The sequence below is a fragment of the Mobula hypostoma genome, chromosome 5 (assembly GCF_963921235.1).
Source record: "Mobula hypostoma chromosome 5, sMobHyp1.1, whole genome shotgun sequence".
Classification (NCBI taxonomy): Eukaryota; Metazoa; Chordata; class Chondrichthyes; order Myliobatiformes; family Myliobatidae; genus Mobula; species Mobula hypostoma.
Window position 1 is genome coordinate 97480594 of NC_086101.1, and position 22562 is coordinate 97503155.

At 43.9% G+C, this 22562-nt stretch overlaps 1 protein-coding gene across 3 annotated transcripts in view; it reads right to left on the bottom strand.

The window, feature by feature from the left end:
- Nucleotides 1-22562, bottom strand: part of LOC134346869 (contactin-associated protein-like 5) — a 1934616-nt gene that overhangs the window by 1106852 nt on the left and 805202 nt on the right. The gene's annotated exons all lie outside the window — the stretch shown is intronic.

Below are 22562 nucleotides of genomic sequence, written 5' to 3' on the forward strand. Positions count from 1 at the left end.
AAATTCACATCTCAAAGCTGAGAAAGCACAAAAGTGGCAGTATCTTGAAAAAAATGCAAGAGAATGGCTCATACTGCCTTGACCAGTATTTATTCCTCAGTCTATAAATGGGATTACCTGATCATACTGCACATTGTGGTTCCTTGCTGTGCTCAAGTTAGCTGCAGAAGCCCCTGCAGTGGTTAAATTGAACTGGTTTTAAAAATGCTTGGTTAATTCCGAAAAGGGGCTTTAAAAGTGTTGTATAAATACTTGTGAATCTCCTTATTTTTTCTAGGTCAATATTCCATCTATGATTCTTCTGTCTTAACTGGCACGAGCATCAGTATTTAGAGGTGTCAGAGGCAGTCCGAAGAAAATATACAATCACCACAGCAGAGTTCAAAAGTATAATTTGACTATAAAAATGATAATGTTCTAAATGCACAATCAAATCTTAGCCTCATCCAGCTCTCTTTGCACCTTAAACCCTACATAACTGCATTCAGATTGGGAGCAGGATCAGCCACAACTCCTTAATTTTCACCTCCATCCAATCAGATCTTAATATTATCTCAAATCTGCATGACTCCTGGTAACCTTTCACCTCTTGCTTAGCAAGGATCTATGTAACTCTGCCTTAATCATTTTCAAAAACTGATTGGACTGCCTGATGAGGAAGAGAATCTCAAATACTTGTCACCCTCTAAAAACATATTATGTTAATCATCGCGCTTTATGCTTCAGTGTCAAAATTCATTGGTTAGTACTTCTGTGAAACATGTTGGGGGGAATTTACTACATTAATGGAAATGTATGGTAGCACTCAAAGAAGAGGAATAAAAGTTGGAGTATTCACGTGGAGTTGCTAATGGACATGACATGGTTTTCAAGTCACAGTGTGGTGTGATGAATGTTGCATTGAAATATTGTGTTATCCACAGCCTCACTGATGATTTTTCACTTGAAGACATTCTTATAAATCAGCCCAGTATTCAATCTCATTCCTTAATATCCTATCTGAAAAATATCACACTACTCAAAATGTTCTAGAGCCATAGAGTTACACAGATATACAAACGTAAATAGGCCTTTTAATCTACCATATCCAGGCTAACCCTCAAGTACTTAACAAATCTAATCCCATTTACCAGAACTTGGTCTGCACCCTTCTGTGACTTGGTAGTTCAGGTGCTGGCTTGGATACTTACATGTTGTGAGAGTATCTTTCCACATATTCTCAAGATGTTGTCAGAACCTGAGGGATTAAGTTATAGGGAAGTATTAGACCAATTGACCCTTTACCCTTTGGAGCATAGGAGTCCCAGGGATGATTTTATAGACATAAATAAAATCATGAGTGGATAAAGATAGGGTAAGTGGTCTCTTCCAGGGTTGGGAAATTTAAAAACTAGAGGACTTAGTTAGAAGTGAAAGGTTTAATAAGAACCTGAGAGGCAACACTTTCTTTATACACTGGTGGAATATATATGGAACCAGCCACTAGAGTAAGTAGCTTTTTTTAATTTAGAGACACAGCACGGAGTAGACCCTTCTAGTCCTTCAAGCCACACTGTCCAGAAAACCCCATTAACGTCTGATTTAACCTTAACCAATCACGGAACAATTTGCAATGAATAAACTTACTGACTGGTACATCTTTGGACCAAGGGAGGAAACTGGAGCACCCAGGGAAAACATACACATACCATGGGAAGGATGGACAAACTCCTCAGAAAGGATTCCGGAATTGAACTCTGAGCTCTGATGCCCTCAGCTGGAAGAGTGTCGCCCTAACTGCTAGTTGAGGTAGGTCTATTAGATACATTTAAGTGGACACTATATGGATGACAAGAGTTTAGGGGAATATGTCCAAGTATGGTGAAGTGGTCTCATCGTGGCAGTAGAAGAGGCCACTTTCAGGTTGGAGGAATAACAGCTCCTATTCCATCTGGGTAGCCTCCAACCTGATAGCATGAACATTGTCTTTTCTAACTTCTGGTGATTTCTCCCCCCCCCCCCCGCCTTTTCTCAATTCCCCATTTTGGCTTCTCTCTTATCGCTTTCCTTCTCTTCACCAGCCCATCAACTGCCTCTAATGTCCCTTCTTCTTCCCATTATCACATGGTCCACCATCCTTCCCCATCAGATTCCTTCTTCTTCTTCAGCACGTTACCTTTTCCACCTATCACATCCCAGCTTCTCACTTCATCACCCATCCACCCTGTAATGGGCTGGGTTGATCGGACCCAAAAGACCCAAACCAATGTGAGTGTCCAGGATGTGGTAATAAGTGTACAAGCACAACAAAGTGACTTAAACCTAACTTATTACTGTACCATAAAACAGCACAAATAAACCACACTAAATACTGCACGGCAAGTTATAAAGATTTCAGGGCTTGCGATTTTTAGTCACCACTCGATTGTTGCCATAGTCAGGGGACCTGATTATGGTTTATGTCAGGAGAACTCTGAATTACAACTAGTGAAATCAGCCTGGGTCCACCCTAGGCACCAATGATCATGATTCTTCAGTCTAAGCGGAGTCCCAAGAGCCAAGCCAAAGGTGCCTCAAAAATAAGGGTTCAATCCACAAGCAAGGAGAGACAAACAGAGACAGATAAGTTCTCTGGTCTTTTGTTCTCATGCCACTAATGCCTGAGGCCAAAAAAGAATTGAGCTGCTATTAGCAAACGTTTAACAAACCCACAGTGTTTAACTTGTACAGACACCTGACATGCTGCGAGCTCAAATGTCATTTGGAATTGTGTAGACTTCTGTCAAATATTTTTACAAAATTTAATACACCACAACACATACACGCCTTCCCCCTCACCTGATCTCACCCATTATTTTCCAGATTGTACTTCCTCTCCTCCACCCATCTTTTCTGGCACCTTCCCCCCTCCTTTCTAGTACTGATGAAGGGTCACAGCCTGAAATGTCAGTTAGTCATTCCCATCCATAGATGCTGCCTGACCTGTTGAGTTCCTCCAGCATTTGTGTGTGTTGCTCAGGATTTCCATGCACTACAACTCTGTGACTCTGGTATTTTCCATCTTCCATCTACCATCTGTGTGAAAGACTTCTCCCTCAGCCCCTTATATTTAACTCCATCTTTCCCATAACTAGCTTAGTCCAGCGCACTTCATGAATAAGTGTACTGTACCTAAAACATCTGCTATTCTTCAACATGGCCTTCAGTGATATCTGCCACCTGGCTTTCCACTTCATGTATTTTTACCTCTGAGTTTTTGTTTTTGAAGTTATGCCTGAGTTCTTCAAGTCCAACTCAATTCCAACTACTGGAAGGTAGCAGTATATGCTTATAATCTATTTACCATTAATCAATAGTGCATATACTGTAATTCACCACTGCTTTATAGATTGATAGAGCCACATGCAGGCAACCAAGTCCATGCCAACCATCAAATGCCCATTTATTCATTAATCTTACCCCAATGCATTTATTCTCACAATAGGTTTCACCACTCAGATCAGGGGCAATTTATAATGCTCAATTAACCAATCAGCCCTGGCTCCAACCCTCTACCCCCAAATGACACCAGCTCCAACCCTCTAAATCCACAAATAAGACCATAGAATATAGGAGCAGAATTAAGCTATTTACTGCATCGAGACTGCTCCACCTTTTCACCATGGCTGATCCAATTTTCCTCTTAGCCCGAGTCTCCTGCTTTCTCCCCATATCCATTCATGCTCTGACCAATCAAGAATCTATCAACTTTTGCCTCAAATAAAGACTTGGCCTCCACTGCTGCTTGTGGCAAAGATTTACACGGAGTCACCACCCTCTAGCTAAAGAAATTCCTCCTCATCTCTGTTCTAAAAGGACATCCCTCCATTCTGAGGCTGTGTTCTCTGGTCTTAGACTCTCCCACCATAGGGAACATCCTTTCCATATCCAGTCTATCAAAGCCTTTCACTATTTGATAGGTTTCAATAAAGTCACTCCTCATTCTTCTGAATTCTAGTGAATATGGGCCCAGAGCTATCAAATGCTCTTCATATGACAAGCTATTCAATCCTGAAATCATTCTCATGAACCTCCTTTGAACCCTCTCCAGTTTCAGCACATCCATTATAAGATAAGCAGCCCAAAACTGTGCACAGTACTCCATGAGACCTCACCAGTGCTTAATAGTCTCAACATTACATTGTTGCTTTGATATTCTAGATCTGGTCAGGTTTAGTATCACGGCTATAGAAAGGGAGGACGCTGCCCAGGGAGTGTCCACTGAGTCGGTATGGGTGGAAGTCAGAAATAGGAAGGGATCAATCACTGTGCTGGGAGTAGTCTATCAGCACCCAAATAGCCCTCGGGATACTGAGGAGCAGATAAGCAGGCAGATTTTAGAATGGTGCAGGAAATACAGGGTTGTAGTTATGGGTGATTTCAACTTCCCTCATATTGACTGGCACCTCCTGACTGCAAGGGTGATAGATGGGGCTGAATTTGTCAGCTGTGTTCAAGAAGGATTCCTGACACAGTACGTGCACCGATCGATGAGAGGAGAGGCCATACTGGATCTAGTTCTGGATAATGAACCTGGTCAGGTGGTCAGCATAGCTATGGAAAAGGATAAAAACAGACAAAATGGGAAAATGCTTAACTGGGGAAGGGCTAACAATGAAGGGATGAGGCAGGAACTAGCGAGAGTAAATTGGAAACAGATGTTCAAGGATGAAAGCACAGAAGTAATGTGGAGGAAGTTTAGGGACCACTTGTGCTGGGTTCAGGATAGGTTTGTCCCACTCAGACAAGGAAAAAATGGTAGGAAAGGGGAATCGTGGCTTACGAAACACATGAGGCAACTTGTCAAGAGGAAGAAGGAAGCATATGTTAGATATAAGAAGCAGGAGCATGAGGGGCTCATGAGAAATAATAGGGTAACCAGGAAAGAGCTTAGGAAAGGACTTAGGAGAGCTCAAAGGGGGCATGAGAAGGCCTTGGCATGTAGGATTAAGGAGAAACGCAAGGCGTTCTATGCGTACGTGAAGAACAGAAGGATGACAAGAACGAAGGATAAAGAAGGCAACATGTGCTTGGAGGCGGAGGAGGTTGGGGAGGTCCTAAATGAATACTTTGCTTTAGTATTCACAGGTGAAAAGGACCTTGATCAGGGTGAGGTTGAAACAGAACAGGCCTGTGTGTTGGACAATGTGGAGATTAAGGAAGAAGTGTTGAATCTTCTTAAAAACATCAAGATTGATAAGTCCCCAGGGCCGGATGTGATATATCCAGGTTGCTGCGGGAAGTGGGAGAAGAGATTGCTGGAGCAGTAGTTATAATCTTTGAATCCTCTTTGGCTGCAGAGGAGGTGCCGGAGGATTGGAGAATGGCAAATGTAGTTCCTTTGTTTAAAAAAGGTAATAGGGAGAATCCTGGGAACTACAGACTGGTGAGTCTTATGTTGGTGGTCTGCAAACTATTGGAAGGATTCTTAAGGATAGGATCTACGAGCATTTGGAGAAGTACAGTCTACTCAAGGTTAGTCAACATGGTTTTGTGAAGGGAAGGTCGTGCCTCACGAGCCTAACTGAGTTTTCTGAAGAGGTAACAAAAGAAATTGATGAGGGTAGGGCGGTAGATTTGGACTACATGGATTTTAGCAAGGCATTTGACAAGGTCCCCCACGAGAGACTCATCCAGAAAGTCATGAGGCATGGGATCAGTGGAACCTTGGCTGTTTGGATAAAAAGTTGGCTTACAGGAAGAAAGCAGAGGGTAGTAGTGGAAGGAAAGTATTCTGCCTGGAGGTCAGTGACTAGTGGAGTGCCGCAAGGATCTGTCCTGGGACTCCTGCTCTTTGTGATTTTTATAAGTGACCTGGATGAAGAGGTGGAAGGATGGGTGAGTATGTTTGCAGATGACACAAAGATTGGAGGAGTTGTGGATGAAGCTGTAGGTTGTCGAAGGTTACAAGAGGATATAGACAGGATGCAGAGTTGGGCAGAGAAGTGGCAGATGGAATTCAATCCGGATAAGTGTGAGGTTATGCAGTTTGGAAGGACAAACCAGAAGGCTGAGTACAGGGTTAGTTGTCGGTTACTTAGGAGTGTGGATGAACAGAGGGACCTTGGGGTTCAAATCCATACATCCCTCAAGGTCGCTGCACAGGTTGATAGGATAGTTATGAAGGCCTATCGGTTGCTAGGCTTCATTAATAGGGGGATTGGGTTCAAGAGTAGAGATGTCATGTTGCAACTCTACAAATCTCTGGTGAGACCACACTTAGAGTATTGTGTTCAGTTCTCGTCACCTCATTATAGGAAGGATGTGGAAGCTATGGAGAGGGTGCAGAGGAGATTTACCAGGATGTTGCCTGGATTGGAAAATAAGTCTTATGAGGCAAGTTTAGCAGAGCTGGAACTTTTCTTTTTGGAGCGTGGAAGGATGAGAGGGGACTTGATAGGGGTCTACAAGATTATGAGAGGCATAGATAGGGTGGATAGCCAGTACCTGTTTCCCAGGGCACGAATAGCAAACACCAGAGGGCATATGTACAAAGTTAAGGGAGGGAAGTTTAGGGGAGACATCAGGGGTAAGTTTTTTACACAGAGGGTTGTGGGTGCCTGGAATGACTTGCCAGGGATGGTGGTGGAGGCTAAAACATTAGGGGTATTTAAGAGCTTCTTGGACAGGCACATGGATGAAAGAAAAATAGAGGGTTATGGGGTAGTGTGGGTTAGTACTTTTTTAAAGGAATATATGGGTCAGCACAACATCGAGGGCCGAAGGGCCTGTACTGTGCTGTTGTATTCTAGTGCCTAGTGTCTAGTATCTCTTGAAATGAATGCTAAAATTGCATTTGCCATCCTCACCACAGACTCAAACTGCAAATTAACCTTTAGGGAATCCTGCACAAGGACCCTTTGCACCTCAGTTTTTTGTATTTTCTCTCCATTTAGAAAATAGTTAACCATTTCATTTCTTCTCCCAAAGTGCATGACCATACAATTCCCGACACTGTATTCCATGTGCCATTTCTTTGCCCATTCCCCTAATCTGTCTAAGTCCTTCTGCAGCCTCTCTTCTTCCTCAAATTATCTGCCCTCCACCTATCTTTATGTCATCGGCAAACTTTGCAACAATTCCATCATCTATATCATTGACATATAACATAAAAGGAATTAGTCCCAACACAGATCCCTATGAAACACCACTGGTCACTGGCAGCCAACCTGAAAAAGCTCAGTTTATTCCCACTCTTTGCCTCCAGCTAATCCGCTACACTTTATCCCTGGTAGAATCTTTCCTGTAAGGATCCCATCTCCAACCCTCTAACCTCTTTCCTCATCCCAGCACCAATTCTTTCCTCTCCTCTGATCCCATCTCTAACCCTCTTCTCCCAAATGACCCCAGTTGAAAACCCCTCCCAACCCTGACCCAAGCTCCAACCCTCTCCCCTCTCTTGAACCCAGCTCCAACCATCTAACCCCTTTCCTGACCACAGCTGTAACCCTCTCCCCTCCCTGACCCCAATCCAACCCTCTAACCCTTTTCTTGAACCCAAACTTCTCCACTCCCTGAACCCACCTTCAACCACCTCCTCTCCCTGACACCAACTTCAACCTTCTTGATCCTGTTTCCAGTCCTCTCCCCTCCCTTGACATCAGCACCAAACTTCAACCTCACCCTAACCCCAGCACGAACCCTTGTTTTGTCTTCAGAGGAGATGTTGCCTGACTCACTGAGTTCCTACAGTTTGTCTGTGTGCTGAAGTGAATGAGAGGTGGTGCCCAGAGCAGCTGGAGGAATCCATGCAGTCATAGGGAGTAACATTCAAACTACACACACTCGGCACCGGCCATCAGGGATGGAATCGGGATCATTGCAGCTGGATTCCCTGTGAGATTTTATTTTGATTTGTTTACCCATGGTTTTAGAAATACTTAATCCCAAAGATATAAATTATACCCAAGAGTCCTTTTATGGAGTCTATCTTCAGATATTTTTAAAATCCCATATACACAACATTAACCACACTATTGTCATCAACTTTTCCCATGACATGAATCAATATGAAGATTGTGACTTCAGTTAAAAAGCACCAAGTCTCTTTTTCACTCTAAGATCAGATCTAGTTCACGTTTAATATATAAGTAAAATATTCTCCACCTAACTGGAAAACTTAAGGATTCAACAGCTCAAAAGACAAAACACAGAAAGTGCTGGAGGAACACATGTAATTGGGCAATTTCTATTCTGAGGAGCTGACGGGGGTTGGATCTGCAGTCATTTGGGGGTAGAGATTGGAAATGGGGTCAGGAGAAGTGAGAGGGGGTCAGGAGAGGGGAATGGGTTGGAGCTGGGGTCAGTTGGGGGTAGATGGTTGGAGATAGGGTCGGGGCAGGGGAGAGGATTGGAACTGGGATCAGGGGAGGGGAGAGGGTTGGAGCTGGGGTCAGGAGAGGGGAGAGGGTTTGAGCTGGAGCCAGTTGTGGGGGAAAAGGTTGCAGTTGGGATCGGGGGAGTGGAGAGGGTTGGACCAGGGGCCAGCAGATGGGAGATGATTGGAGCTGGGGTTAGGAGAGGAAAGAAGGTTAGAGTGAGGTCAGGGGAGGGTAGCGGTACGGAGCTGGGGTCCGGGGAGGGGAGAGGGTTGGAACTGTGGTGAAGAGAGCATAGAATGTTTAAGCTGGGGTGAGTAGAGTAGAGAGGATTGGAGTTGGGCTCGGGGAAGGGAGTTGGTTGGAGCTGGAGTCAGGGGAGCGGAGAGGTATAGAGCTGGAGTTAATTGGGGGAGAGGATTGGAGCTGGGGTAAGAGTTTGGGTCAACTGGGAGAGTAGAGTGGAGCTTGGGTCAAGAGAGGGGAGTGAGTTGGAGCTATAGTTAAGGAATGGTAGAGTTTGCGATAGGGTCCCAGAACCGGAGAGGGTTGGAGCTGGGACCGAAATGAATTATCAGACATTTCCCAATGCTGTATTCCATCTGTCAACTTTTTGCCCATTCTTTCAACTTGTCTAAGTCCTGCTGCAATCTCATTAGTTCCTCAGCTCTACCCTCCACCGATCTTTGTATCATCCGCAAACTTTGCCACAAAGCCAACAATTCCATTATCTAAATCACTGAAAAACAATGTGAAAAGTAGCGGTCCCAATACTGACCCCGAAGGAACACCACTAGTCACCACAGCCTACAAGAAAAATCCCCCTTTATTCCCACTCACTGCCTCCTGCCTGTCAGCCATTCCTCTATCCATGCCAGTATCTTTCCTGTAACACCAGAAGATTTTATCTTGTTAAGCAGTATCATGTGTGGCACCTTATCAAATGCCTTCTGAAAATCTAAATAAATGACATCTACTGCCTTCTCCTTTGTCCACCCTGCTTGTTACTTCCTTGAAGAATTATAACAGATTTGTCAAGCAAGATTTCCCTTGACGAAAACCATGCTGTCTTTGACTTATTTTACCATTCGTCTCCAAGTACCCCAAAACCTCGTCCTTAATAATGAACTTCAACATTTTCCCCACCACTGATATTAGGATAAATAGCCTATAATTTTGTCTCTTTTTTCTTCCTCCTTCTTAAATAGTGGAGTGACATTTGCAATTTTTCAGTCCTCTGAAGAGATCATGACCGATGCATCTGTTATCTCTTCATCAACCTCTCTCAGGGTTCTGGGATGTATCCATGTGGCCCAGGTGACTTATTCACCATAGAAACTTTGAGTTTACCTAGCACGTTTTCCTTTGTCATAGCAATGGCACTCATTCCTGCTCACTGACACTCACAAAGCTCTGGCATACAGCTAGTGTCTTCCACGATAAAGAAAAGTACTTATTACATTCATCTGCCATTTCTTTGTCCCCAGGGGTCAGAGGAAGGGAGAGTTTTGGAGCTGGGATCAGAGCAGGGGAGAGGGTTGGGGCTTGTGTCAGAGGAGAGGAGAGGGTAAGAGCTGGAATCACTTGGGGTGGGGAGGGTTAGATCGGAGGACAGGGGAGGAGAAAGGGTTTGAGCTGGGGTCAGGAGAAGGGAAAGGCATGGAATGGTGTAAGGTGAGAGTAAAGGTTTGGAGCTGGGGTCAGGTGAGGGGAGAAGCTTAGAGCTGGGTTCAGGAGAGTGAAGTGGATTGAAGCTGGGATGAGAGGGTTTGAAATGGAGTCAGGGGAGAGTTAGGAGCTGGGGTCAGGCGAGGGGGGAGTGTTGGAGCTGTGGTCAGGTGAGGGAGGGAGTGTTGGAGCTGTGGTCAGGCGAGGGGGGAGGGTTGGAGTTGGGGTCAGAGGAGGGGAGAGGTTTGGATCTGTGGTCAGGTGAGGGGAGAGTGTTGGATCTGGGGTCAGGCGAGGGGGGAGGGTTGGAGCTGGGGTTAGACGAGGAGGGAGTGTTGGAGCTGTGGTCAGGCGAGTGGGGAGGGTTGGAACTGGGGTCAGGCGAGGGGAGAGGTTTGGAGCTGGAGTCAGACGAGGGGGCGAGGGTTGGAGCTGGGGTCTGGCAAATGGAAAGGGTTGGACTAGGTATGGGGAGGGGAGAGGGTTGGAGATAGAGTAGGGTCATGGGAGTGGAGGGGTGTATTTTAGCTGGAACTGGTGTCAGGCGAAGAGAGAGAGTTGGAGCTTGTTCAGGGGAGGGTGATGGTAGGATCTGGCGTCAAGAGGAGTAGAGAAGTTTGGAGGTTGGGACAGGAGAAGGGAGGTGGGTGCAGCTCAGGTCAGGAGAGGGCAGAGGTTGGAAATGGGAACGGAAGTGGGGAGAGTTTTGGAGCTAGGATCAGATGTGGGGAGGCTTTTGCAGCCGAGGTCAGTGGTGGGTAGAGGATTGGAGCTAAGATCAGGAGAGGGAAGTGGGTGGGAGATGGTGTCTGGTGAGGGGAGAGGGTTAGAAATAGGGTAAGGAGAGGGGAGGGTGTTTGGAGATGGGTTAGGGAAGGGGAGAGTGTGGGATCTGGGTAAGGGGAGAAGAGAGGCTGAAGCAGGGGTCAGGGAAAGGGTGAGGCTTGGAACAGGGCTCAGTTGAGTTGGAGAATGTTGGAGCTGGGATCACGGGTGGGGAGGAGGTTGTAGCAGCGGTCTGGAGAGGGATAGGGGTGAAGAGGTGTCTGTGGATGGAACTGGGGTCAAGGGAGGGGACAGGGTTTTGGAGATGGCGTCAAGAAAGGGGAGAGGGATGGATCTGAGGTCAGGGAAGAGGAGAGGGTTAGCGCTGGAGTCATTTGGGGAAGGGTTGGAGCTGTGCTCAGGAGAGAGGAGTGGGTCGCTGCTGGGGTCAACTGGGGGAAGAGAGGTATAGCTGGGGTTAAGAGAGGGGAGGGAGAATGAGCTACTGTCAGGGGATGGTAGAGTTTGCAATATGGTCCCGAGAGCAGAGTAGGTTGGAGTCTGGGTCAGGAGAGGAAAGAAGTTTGGAGCTGAGTTCAGGGGAGGGAAGAGTGCTGGAGATGGGGTCAGGAATGTAGAGAGAGTTGGAACTGGTGTCGGTAGTGGAGTCGGTTGGAAATGGGATTGGGGGAGGAGCTGTGTTCAGGGGACTGGAGAGGGTCGGCGCAGGGGTCAGCAGAGGGGAGAAGATTGGAGCTGGGTTCAGGGGAGTGGAGGGGTTTGTAGCTGTGATCAGGGGAGGGAAGGAGTTTGGAGCTGTGTTCAGGGAGGGGAGTGGGTTGGAAGATGGGGTCAGGGGAGAGAAGAGGTTTGAGCAGGGGTCAAGGGAGGGGAGAGGGTTGGAGCTGGGCTCATTCTGGGAGAGAGTTGGATCTGGAGTCAGGTGAAGCAAGAGGGTTGGAGATGTGCTCAATTTGCAGGAGAGGGTTGGAGGTAGGGTAAGGTGAGGTGAGACGTTTGGAGCTGGGGTGAGGGAAGGGATGGGGTTTGGATCTGGAGTCAAGGGGAGTGGAGAGGTTGGAGCAGGGGTCAGAAGAGGTAGAGGGTTGGAGCTGGGCTCAGTTAGGGGGATATGGTTGGATCTGGGGTTGGGGAGGGGAGAGGGTTGAAGCTGGGATTAGTTGTGGGGAGATGGTTGGTGCTGTTGTAAGGAGAGGGTAGAGTGTGGGAGTTGGTAGCAGAAGAGGAGAGACGGTTGAGCAGGGGTCACAGGAAGAGAGAGGGTTAGAGCAGGCGTCAGGGAGGGGAGACAGTTAGGGCTGTGGTCAGGAGATGGGAAAGTGATGGAGCTGGAGTCAGGAGAGGAGAAAGGGTTGTTGCTGGAGTCAGAGGAGGGGAGAGGGTTAGAGGTGATTTTGGGGGAGATGATTGGAGCTGGTCTGGGAAATTCTGGGGGTTAGAGCTGGGGTCATCTGGGGAGACAACCTGAAGCAGTTCTGGGGAGAGTAGAGGTTCTGAGCTGGGATCAAATTTGGGGAGTGGGTGGAATCTGGGGTCAGGGGATGGGTGTGGTTTTTTGCTGGGTTCAGAGGAGGATAGAAGTGTGGAGCTGGGGTTAGGGGAGGGGAGAGGATTGGAGCTGTGGTCAGTTGGGGAGAGAGTTGGAGATGGGGTAAGGAGAGCGGAGAGGGTCAGGGGAGTGCAGAGGGTTGGAACGGGTGAGGACAGGGGAGAGCGTTGAAGCTGAGGTGAAGGGATGGAAGAGGGTTGGAGCTAAGGTTAGGGACAGGAGAGGATTGGAGATTGGGTCATTTGGGGAGAGAGTGTTGGATTAGTGGTCAGGAGAGGGACAGTATTGGAGCTGGGAACAGGGGAAGAGAGAGATTTGAAGCTGGGGCTGATGCGGGGAAACGGTTGGCGATGGGGTCAGGAAGGGAGAACATTAGATCTGAGGACAGGGGAGATAAGAGATTTGGAGCTGTGGTTAGGAGAGGGGAGAGGACTGGAGCTCTCTTCAGTTGTGGGAGGAGGGATGGGGTGAGGAGCGGGGAGAGGTTTGGAAGAATAAATAAATATCTGATGTGAGAAGAACACTTTCCTCTCCTATCAGATTCCTTCTTCCTCAGCTCTTCACCTTTTTCACTTAACATCTTCTGGCTTCTCGCTTCAATACCCTCACTGAGTTCCACCTATTACCTAGCAGCTTGTAGTCCTTCCGCTCCCTTCACCTTCTTACTCTGGCTTCTTCCTGTCCTGATATAGGGTCTTGGTCTGAAACAATAATAATAATAATAATAATAATAATAATAATAAGTACTTTATTGATCTTGAGTGGGAAATTATTTCATTACAGCAGCAACGTGGTTATTTATTTGTCTCCACAGATGCTGCCTGATCTGCTGAGTTTCTCCAGAATTTCAGTTCAAGGTTGAAATACATTTATTATCAAAGTACATGCAGTATATATATATATATGTGTCACCATATACCATACAACCCTGAGATTCATTTTCTTGCATGTGCATAAGAAGATGGACATACAACTAATGTGCAAAAAACACCAATCTCTGCAAATGCAAAAAGAAATAATAATAAGTAAATAAGCACTAAATATCAAGAACTTGAGATGAAGAGTCCTTGAAAGTGAGCCCATAGGTTGAGGGAACAGTTCAGTGAAGGACGAGTGAGGTTGAGTGAAGTTATCCCCTGTAGCTCAACAGCCTGTTGGTTGAGGAGTAACAACTGTTCCTAAACCTGGTGGTGTGGCTCCTGATGCTCCTGTAGCTCATTTCTGATGGCAGCAGTGAGAAGAGAGCAGGGCCTGGATGGTGGGGTCCCTAAAAGATCCTGCTTTCGTGTGACGGCACTCCATAGAGATGTGCTCAATGATGAGGATGTGATGGACCTCACAGTTTTTGTGTGTTGCTCTGGATTTCCATGAATTGCTGGTGTTATGTCAAATTCCTTTTTTATACATTTCAATCACACACGGGGGCAATAAAAAACTAGCTCCCACACTATAAAGAGCATGCCCAAATAGAAAACCCAGAATAACCTGATAATATGAAATAATTTTGACAAAGCAGATTAAACATGTCCCTCACTACATCATCAAACTCCTCTCTAATATTCTGTATGCACTATCAATACTTCATGAATTAAATTATCCACAAATATGCCACCTACTGCCACAGTTTCAGCTATTCAACTCTATATTGAATTTTCTATCATTGAAAGCATCCCCCATAAATCTAAATGTTTTTGAAAACCAAAAGGAAATATGTGTCTGACCCAGATCCAAAGCAGATAACTTCATTATATTTCAATAAACTTGTCAAAACAAATCAAAATCATGTGTGCTGGCTCTTTAGGAGTAGTTATATGTAATATAATACGTGAGTGCACACAAAACCATGTGCCTGATTGAAGGTAACTTGCACACACACGCTCAGTTAGCACGTTATTAGGTACACCTGTACACCTGCTCGTTAACACAAATTTCTAATCAGCAAATCATGTGGCAGCCATTCAATACATAAAAGCATGAAGACATGGTTGAGGAGCAGCTGCTCTTCAGCCCAAACATCAGAATGGAGAAGAAAATGTAATGTAATTGACTTTGACCATGGAATGATTGTTGGTGCCAGATGAGTGGTTTGAGTGTCACAGAAACTGCTGATCTTCTGGGATTTTCAAGTACAACAGAGTTTACAGAGAATGGTGTGAATAATGAAAAAACACATCCAGTGAGCAGTAGTTCTGTTGGCAAAACCGCTTTATTAATGAGAGAGTTCAGAGGAGACTAGATAGACTATTTAAGCTGACAGGAAGGAAATAGTAACTCAAATAACCATGTAACAGTGCTGTGCAGAAGAATATCTCTGGATGCACAACATGTCCAACCTTGAAGTGGTGAACTACAGCAGAAGACTACATATGTACAGAAATACCCATTATTAGGTATTGGAGTTATCTAATAAAATAATCACTGAGTTCATGTCATTAGGCCTAAGTTCATCAACCATCTTAGCATTTTGCAATTTTACTGTTGGATTTAATTTTCCCCATATTATGCAAATATTTACAATCATTTTATCTTTTATTTGGTTTTCTCACATTTGAAATCTTTTGAGTTATGAAAAGGCTTAGATTTTATTCTTTGGAGCACCGGAGACTAAGGGGTGACCTTCAAGAGGTACGTAAAATCATGTGGGCCATTGAAAGGGTGCATGCACACAGTCTTCTTTCCCCCAGGGAAAGGAAACTAAAAACTAGAGGGCTCAGATTTAGGTGAGAGGAGGAAGATTTAAAACAGATGAGAGGTAACTATTTTCCCATAGAAGGTGATGCATATTTGTAACAAGCTCACAGAGGAGGAGGCAGGTGTAACAAACAACATTTAAAAGATATTTGGATAGGTACCTAGAACATAGCAGAGTACAGCACAGGAATAACCCCTTTGGCCCACAATGTTGTGTTAAACCAAATATATTAGTAATTAAATAGCAAACTAAATTAATCCCTTCTGCTCACTCTAGGTCTATATCCCTACATTTTCCTCACATTCATGTACCTATCTGAATGTCCCTTAGACATCCATGGGTAGATGGAAAGGAAAGGTTTGTGGGATGATAAGCCAACTCAGAGTGTTTTAGACGATCATCTTAGTCAGCATGTAGCAGTTGAGTCGTAAGGCCTGATTCCATGATGCATGATTCTGTGTAATCCATTCAGTCCCTTTATTCCCTATTGCTTTTAAACCCATCTTCCTCACGCTTCTTTATTTTTCTTTTGTTTATATTTCAAAAGTGGTGCCTGTCTCCTACAGTAACTCGTCATTCCTCTCCATAGATGCTGCCAGACCTGTTAAGTTCTGCCAGCATTTTGTGTGTGTTTTACTGTGAATTTCCAGCTCCACTATGTATGGTCACAGGGCCAGCTGTGAAAGGAGGAAACTTGGGCATGGGATAGCAACTCCATCCTGTAAAAACCCAGAGCTACAAAAATGTCAAAAGAAATTCCGGGATCCTCAACCTTGTGAGAAGAGGGATACACCAGGAACATGGGCTACACCTGAAAGAATAGCCCAAGACCAAGGATTCTGCAGAGCTATTGTTTGACTCTTATGGCCTAGAGGGGGTGATGGGCTCAAGTAAGTGAGTAAGCTCTGGATTTCCAGCATCTGCAGGAGCTCTTGTGTTCATGTTCTATGTTAGTTCCTTCTGCCCCCTTTTCAGCACTCTGCTCAAAATTTCAAGCTGTATGGGCTTATTTGAGATCCTAGTGAATTCAGCTTTTCTGTATTCATGCCACAGGACTGGGTATCAGCATTAGGAGAAAGAATGGAAAGTAAGGCTGGTCAAAGTGCACCCAGTAGGAAAGTGAAGAGGGAAATCAATAAGTAACATCATATTTTAAAGGGTGGGGCTGCACAGTTTTACAACTATCACAGTTTCTCCCTCACAGTTCCAGCAGGATGTTCAATCTTGAATGGGATTGGAAGTTGCTGATGAGGCTACGGCCAAATGAGGTGTTTATATGTTCTCCCTGTGATGCAAACATTTCTTCTGGGTGCTCTGAAAATGAATGGACCACGGTACATTGCACCTGCTGTGTAGAGTCAGTGGTCAAATCAGGGGAGAGCTGATAGGGACCGAATAGTTTGAAGAGCCTATTCTCATATTGTTTGAGACTACGGTACTCTTGGGGTGCTGGATTGTTCTAAGTGAGTGAATGAAATACAAGAATGCTTCACTAGAGATTCTACAACTCTATGACTGTTGGAAAAGAGGAGGAAGTTGGAGGTGGTGGTCAGAGGAAGTAGGGGTAAGAAGTCAGAGGTCCTTATTACTGAAATTTAAAACTACTGACCAGAGGTGGAGAGAGATAGTAGCTTTAAGTTCCTTGGCGCTAACATGTCAAAGAATCTGCCCCGGGACTAGCATGTGTGTGCTGAAATCACTAGGATTTCATAAAGAAGGCAAAACAGCAACTCTACTTTCTTTGAGGTTTGTGCAGATTTGGTATGTCACTAATTACCTTGACAAATTTCTATAGATACACAGGGGGCAGTACCTAAACTGGTTGCATCGCTGCCTGGTACGGAAGTTCCAATGCCCAGGAATATAATATGCTATAGAAAATGGTGTTTATAGCCCAATCCATCACAGGCAAAGGCCTCCTCACCATCGGGTACATTTACATGGAGAACCCACACAAGAAAACAGCATTCTTCATCAAAGACCTGCACCATCCAGGCCATGCCTTCTTCTCGCTGCTAACATTAGACAGGAGCTACAGATTTAGGATCAGTTAAACCTTAGAACAACCAGGCTCCTGAACAGGCATGGAAAACATCACTCACCACTACTCTGAACTGATTCTACAACCTGCAGACTCACTTTCAAGGGCTCTGGAACTCATGTTCTCGGTGGTATTTTTATTTTCACAGTTTGTCTTCTTTTGCTCATTGGTTCCTTGTCAGTCTTTGCATATTTATATATATTTTTGTAAATTCTATAGCATTTTTTTCCTGTAAAGGTTAGCAAGAAAATGAATCACGAGGTAGTATATGGTAACATAACTTAGATGTTAGATTTTCTTTAAACTTTAAAAGGTGGGGTGGGACATTTACGAGGAACTTCATAAACAAAATCACATGTCTGAAAATTCATCCTTAGGTGCTGGTACTAGTAATTGTGTCATCCTTCCTTGCTTCTGAAATTTGTTTCAAATTACTTGGCTAAAACTGATGTTTGGAAGTAGTATTAGAACGTCTAATATTAGAAGGTATGCACTTAATGTTACAGTTCAAAGGAGATGTGCAGCAAAGTTTCTTTTTACACAGTATGTGGTAGGTAACTGGAAATTCCTGCCAGAGATGGTATGAATGCAGTTATGATGGAGGTGTATAAAACACTCTTAGATAGGCATGTGAATGTGCAGAGAATGGAAGGATATGACCAGGTACAGACAGAAGAAATTAGATGCCATTAGCTTAATTAGTTTAACACAACTGAGGGCTGAAGACTCTGTTCCTGTGCTATACTGTTCCATAGATACAAGAGATTTTGCAAACAGTGGAATTCCAGAGTAACACACTCAAAATGCTAGAGGAACTCAGCAGGTCAGGTAGCATCTATGGAAAAGAACAAAGAGTTGATGTATGGGCCAAGACCCCTCATCAGGAACCTTAATTTCTTTCCATAGAAATTTGCTGTCTGACCTGCTGACTTCCTGTACTGTTCTATATCCTACGTTCGAACATAAAACTGCTATTATGTTGCCCCCCTGATGTTAATTAAGCAGGTGATATTTTATCCAAACATAGTTATTGGGATTTGAAGAAGAAAGACATGTAGATTAATCCATTGCACTCTTTGGTGGAATGGGTAGAGAAGGCAGGGGGGATGAGCACAGAAGAGAAAAGAGCAGAAGGAATTTTGCTTTTTGTTTGATGTCTTCTAATGTATCACAACTGAAATCAATATTCTGTTCTGAAACAATAAACCCAGCTAGTGAAATGTGAATCGAAATGTTGTACTTCCAGATGCCACTGTATAATATTGTTCTCATTTCTAATATGCTTTTTTCTATTTTGTAAAATAAAGAACATGATAATGAAAAGATCAATACGTATTTAAAAATTAATCAAGAAATCTCAAGGACCACAGGATTAAGATTGGCTTGCTCCCAGTCCAGAATCCAGCTTCTAATGAGACCACATCCAAATGTGGGACCCTGCAGGCTTCAGTCCAGGTTGGTTTGAAGGAGGTTATCAGAGCAGGTGGGTAGGTTGTAATGGAGAATATGCTGTTTCTGTTGATGGTGCTTGGACTTTAACATCTCAGTGCCATCCTGAATTCTTCTCCTTCACTCCTTGTGGTCATAGGTTCACAATTTAAGGCCCTTCGGTGTTAGACCATGGGTGTTGTGTCCTACATGATAGACAAATCATTATGTAAGCGAGGGCAGTACAACATGGTGAGCAAGCTGTTGCCCATGTAGCAGGCTCCCTGTATCCACACTGATGATGAACTCATGGGAACAGCAGAGACTGAAACGGTTTGGCACCAGCTGCTTCGCAGGAGTTGCCAGGCAGCATTGAACTTAAAGTAAGTCTGCCTTAGGGACTCCAGCTCTGGATTTTTCCTCAGGATTTATTGCTGAAGCCTTCCCCATAAGTGGGTGTAACTGCAGTGCAGCAGAGGTTTCAGATCAGAGTTTTCCTTCTCCTGGATGAGCCGCCAATCATGGCTGATGAGCTCCTTCTACCTGGAACGACTAGTTTTAAGGTGCTAGTAATCCACCTTTGTACTTCTCCTTCAGTAGAAACAGTTCCATCGAGCTTAGTAGTTAATCCACATGTGAAGGCCAGGAGCTGGACTTGGTGCTCAGAAGCTATTTGAGATATGCACCATTGGGAATATTTAAGTGGTAGTGGGAGCTTATCCCCACTTCTGTTAGCAGGTGTAACAGTATCACTTAAGCAGCACATGGCTAGGTATATGGACGAGTGGGGGTTGGAAGGATACAGACAAAACTCGGAAACTTGGTCAAGCTGGGTGGACACCATGGTCAGCATGGATTCATGGGCCAAAAGGACTGTATTGTTCGACAAATCCATTTCTGTACATAGAGATCAGTTTAGTTTATTTTCTGAATGTAAATTGCATACTCTTTAGGGATGTTTATTAGATATTATGCCAACTATATAATTTACAAATGCAAATTGGATCAATTGAAGCTTTTACTCTTATTCAGAAGCAAAAATATTTGTGACTCTCATTTATTCCCTGATTGGGTTTATTGAGTTTATATGCAATGTCTAATTATAACAGATTCTCATTAGTCAGGAACTTATATGTTCTGCAATTTTCAACTAGTCTGAACCATATATCCATGGTGTTGTAGGCACAATAAATCAATGCCAGTGGTTCATTTGTAAACTATTTGTTTTCCTTGTTCATACTGTGCTCACTGAGTTTGACATTGCTTGAGAGGTTTCTTCAATAACAACAGAGACTTGTATTTAACTAACAATCAATATTGATTTTGTTTCTGATGGCCTTCTCACCCTTTCTCTTCTTCTCCCCTGCCCTCATGAACTGCCCAACACTTCCCACTGATTCCCCACCTCCAATGTCCTATCAGGTTCCTTCCTCTTCAGCCCTCTACCTCTTCCAGCTATCACTGCCCAGCTTCTCACATCATCCCCCTTTTCCCCACCCAGCAGCCTCCTGCTCACCTGGTCTTACCTATTTCCAGCCAGCTTGTACTCACCCCCCTTCTCTATCTTCTTGTTATTGCTTCTGCTCCCTTTCTTTCCAATCCTGATGAAGGATCTCATCCAGAAATGGTGACTGTTTATTCTGCTCCATAGGTGATGCCTGACTTGCTGAATTCCCTCAGCTTTCTGTGTGTGTGCTCTTGAATTAAAAAAAAGGATGAAACCTATCTCTGCATAAATATCAGTATGTTACACTGATGAAAATAATGTTAACTAGGAGAGTCTGTGTAGGTCAGGGTCGACCATGGATTGCTGCACCCTATATTCAGTGGATAGGCAAGCCAGTACACATGTCAGGGCGGTACTATATGGAGAGCAAGCTGTTGCCCATGCAGCTGACGAGTCTAAAGGAACGGCAGAGACCAATATAGTTTAGCATCAGCAGCATTGCAGGAGTTGCCCATCAATGTTGAAATCAACGTTAGGAACTCCAGCTCTGGAATTTTCATCAGAGTTTAGATCGTGGGAACTTAGGCCGACTACCTCCCCCCACACCCAGCTATGACAACCTTAAGGAACTAATGTTAACTAATATAACAGATAGTTAATTGACAAGTCCTATCCTTTATAAACTAAGACACAACATGTGTTTTAGATGTCACCTGCCTTGTAACAGGTTAATTCACCAACACTCAATAACCAGTTTATATTCAATTCTATAAATGGACTGGCTCTCTCTAGGTTCCACAATAACACTCCCTCCAGTACAGAGAGTGGGAAATTAGATTTTAATGCAGAGTGAGCCCCTGACAAATTTAAACATAGAATTTGGTTCTCATGAGAAAAGATTGGGACTTGGTGATGTGAGTGCAGCTGGAGAAAGAGGTCAGGGGATTAGAACCAGCCAGGGCTTAGTGAGAACACTGCATAAATCTATCACATCAAGTGTCAGAATGACACACAGAACAAATTCTCCACAAATTTACTTCCAACACCTCTCTGACCTAAATTTCTTGTCTCATACAGGAAAAGATGTTATCATATCTTCAGTGCTATAATTAAACACAAGTAGACTAGCTTCAGAAGAAAATTCCACTGAACACAAACACAAAAGATTCTGCAGATGCTGGAAATCCAGAGCAAAACACACACCAAATGCTGGAAGAACTTAGCAGGTCGGGCAGCATCCATGGAAAGGAATAAAGAGTTGATGTTTCAGACCAAGACCATTCATCATTAACACAAGTTGAAGGTTTCAGGTTAGAGTTCATGTTCAAATTTAATTATCATTCAATCAGACATGAACACAGCCAAATGAATAGAGTTCTTCCAGGGTCAAGATGCAACACACGTTATCAAAAGCACATAGTGCATAGCACAAATATCACCTATGGTTGCAATTTCAGAAAAACATACAGTCACAATAAGGAAAAGGTTTGCTTCGCCTAACATTGGTTAATGTTTCAGGTTTGTTCTCCAAGTGTACATGTTTTAAACTACCTTTGTAAAATAATAAAAAGAGCAAAATTTGGTGCATTAAGCACAAGTACTCAATCTGCATGAAACAACCTAAAATACCACTGAGACTTCTGAGCTCAGACTGAGACGTTTAAAGCATGAACCCTTTAACATCTAATCACAGCACAGTCATGATTAATATTTAATCTCCTGCTTTTCGCAGAGGAAGTGCTTTCTTCGGTTATTCCCACCAAATGCTTTATTTTTACATTTAATTTCACTTGTGCTATCATTTCTAAAGCAATCCAGGCTTATCATTAATTGTTGAACGTTGAGATTTAAATAGTGTCAGGTCAGTTATGCCTTACTTCGATACGTAAATTCAGATAAACCGCAACTTATTATAAAACTCTGCACTTTCCAATGGCATGAATTGTGCTTTAAAGAAAAACACTGTGAATTATGCATGAGATAAAGTTCACAATTGTAAGGAAATAAAAACATTACTTTTTAAATCTTATGACAGACATTTTAATATGAAAGGCACACAATACAGGTAGCACATGATTCCTCAAGTTAGTGATTGAAGGAAAGTAGGGACTTGTTATGGTACAGGAATAAGTTCTGACTTAATTCAATTCACTCCCACTGGGGGCAAAGCAAAGGGAGCTTGAATCAGTCTGCCTTGCTGTTTCATCACTGCAGAAAGAATAACTGAGAGCAGAGCAGCAGCTCACAATAAAACACTAAGGATGAGACTATGTGGGAAAGATCTCATTTATTCACTCCACTAGAAGTAAAAACCATCCATGAATGACAACTGCAACAGTCACAATGATTAACTGCAGGAAGGACCTTGGGATATGTAGGCTCAAAATCAGCTGTTGGGAGGCATAAAAACAATCAGAGGGCACAATGCTTTGTCACTTCCAAAATTCTCACCTTGTGTTCACTTTCCTACATGGCCTAAACGTTCCCAGGTTATTTCCATAACCTGGTCCCATCACCTGCCAAGCTTTCATCTTTCTTGCAATTAAAAGAGATTCTCCCTACTTCTATGGTTGAAGACAATCCCAGGGTTTGAACATACAATGCACCACACCTCT